This window comes from Palaemon carinicauda, chromosome 20, assembly GCF_036898095.1.
Source record: "Palaemon carinicauda isolate YSFRI2023 chromosome 20, ASM3689809v2, whole genome shotgun sequence".
Lineage (NCBI taxonomy): Eukaryota > Metazoa > Arthropoda > Malacostraca > Decapoda > Palaemonidae > Palaemon > Palaemon carinicauda.
In genome coordinates, this window is record NC_090744.1 from 3,462,993 (window position 1) to 3,465,492 (window position 2,500).

At 31.0% G+C, this 2,500-nt stretch overlaps 1 protein-coding gene across 1 annotated transcript in view; it reads left to right on the forward strand.

The window, feature by feature from the left end:
* Positions 1-2,500, forward strand: part of LOC137614488 (uncharacterized) — a 73,209-nt gene that overhangs the window by 53,273 nt on the left and 17,436 nt on the right. The window lies entirely within an intron of this gene.

Sequence of the window (2,500 nt, forward strand, 5' to 3'; positions counted from 1 at the left end):
CGTAAGTTTTCTTTCTTATTTCTCCCCTGCATCTTCTTTTTCTTTTTTATCGGGATTCTAGTACTGGATCCACTCATGATTACGTTAAAAGAAATCTAGTTAAACATCCAATCCAACCAAAGGTTGAAACCTTTGGCCAACTGGTATTTAATGATTTTATTGTACATGTGTACAGAGTTCTGATGTCCTTAACATTCAACCAGAAGAACACAATAAATTTAGACTTTATCCGATATTATTATTATTATTATTATTATTATTATTATTATTATTATTAGGAAAATCGTCGGTAACTCTTAATTTATGGAATCCAAGTAAAAGCCGCTATCGGGGCTTGATAGATATCCTTGTTGACTTGTTATTACCGTCCTTGTGAGCTAACGAGTAATGTCACAGATGATCATCAGAAATATATATATATATATATATATATATATATATATATATATATATATATATATATAAATATATTAAATATATATATATATATATATATATATATATATATATATATATATATATATATATATATATATATATATATATATATATATATATATATATATATATATATATATATATATATATATATATATATATATATATATATATATATATATATATATATATATATATATATATATATATATATATATATATATATATATATATATATATATATATATATATATATATATATATATATATCAGCTGTTGAGCTACAACCCTAGTTGAAAAAACAGTATGCTATAAGCCCATGTGCTCCAACATGGAAAATAGCCCAGTGAGGAAAGGAAACAAGAAAAATTAAATTTTCAAGAGGAGTAACATTATTAGAATAAATATCTCCTATATAAATTATTATAACGTGAGCAAAAAAAGAGGAAGAGACACAAGACACAACAAGGTGCCCGGGTGTACCCTTAAGCATAAGAAATCTAACCCATGGAAGTGGAAGACCATAGTACAGAGGCTATGGCACTACACAAGATTAGAGAACAATGGCTTGATTTTGGAGTATTCTTCTCCTTGAAGAGCTGCTGACCATAGCTAAAGAGTCTTCTCTACCCTTAACAAGAGGAAAATGGCCACTGAACAATTACACTGCAGTATTAAACCCCTTGAATGAAGAAGAATTGTTTGGTAATTTCAGTGTTGTCAGGTGTATGAGGGCAAGGAGAATCTGTAAAGAATAGACCAGACTAATCGGGGTATGTGTAGGCAAAGGGAAAGTGAACTGTAACCAAAGAGAAGGACCCAATGTAATGATGTCTGGCCAGTCAAAGGACCATATAACATTCTAGCAATAGTATATCAATGGGTGGCTGGTGCCTTGGCCAACCCACTACCTATATATATATATATATATATATATATATATATATATATATATATATATATATATATATATATATATATATATATATATATATATAGTTTATGCCCTCTAACTCATTCAGTTGATGTGCGTTCCAGATTCTTGTGTTCAAGACCTCTGCGTGTGCGACGAAGCTAACATCACAGACTGCCTTAAAGTTGTAGCAACTCTCATCGAAAACGAAGTTCATATTTCGAACGCGACTTTACCAGGTGAGGAGGAATATTCATTTTAAATATCTAAAAAATGCTATAATTATTATTATTATTATTATTATTATTATTATTATTATTATTATTATTAACCACGCTACAATACTGATGGAAAAATAATGTTTTTATCAAGTTACTGTAGGTGTTCAACGTGTTAATTTCAAAGTTTCTGGTTTCCACATTGAACATGCTCATAGTTTTTATACGGGTTACTCATTGCCTCTGTCGGGCAATCAGTTCCAGAGGTCCACACTAGTTCCCTTTAATCTTTCAGCACTACCAACCTTAGGTCTTTCTTGCACATAAGAATGTTTTATTTACAAATACCGACCCAATTGTCTTAAGCCCTAGTCTGGTAAGATCTCTCTTCCATAACATTAAAGTAAAATGGCTTTCTCTTTTGAGACCACTAGTTTTGTACAGTCTTATTGATTGTCCGGACAAACTAAAAAAAGAATGGCATCTACCCCTTACAGTTTGTACCTTCCAAGGTAAGGGTTATCGCCAAAACGAAATTACCAACGATTTCTGCGCTCAATTCAAATGCCACGAAGGAAGAATGGTCCCAACAGGACGTATTTCTGGACTATGTAAGTAAGACAGTGTTAGTAATGATTCTATCTGTGAGCCAAAAAAAAAAAACTCGAATGAATATACCCATGTAATCAGGTTGACATGGACACAAGTATGTACCGTATGTTATAAAAGAGAGAGAGAGAGAGAGAGAGAGAGAGAGAGAGAGAGAGAGAGAGAGAGAGAGAGAGAGAGAGAGAGAGAGATAATAATTCGTCAAAAGCTATATAGAGACTCTAGATCTAGTTATGAAGAATTAATCAACTAACCGGCACTCGGAACTCTAATTACCAAAATTCCTCTGGTTCATTTTATACTAAAGAGTATTTTCTATTTG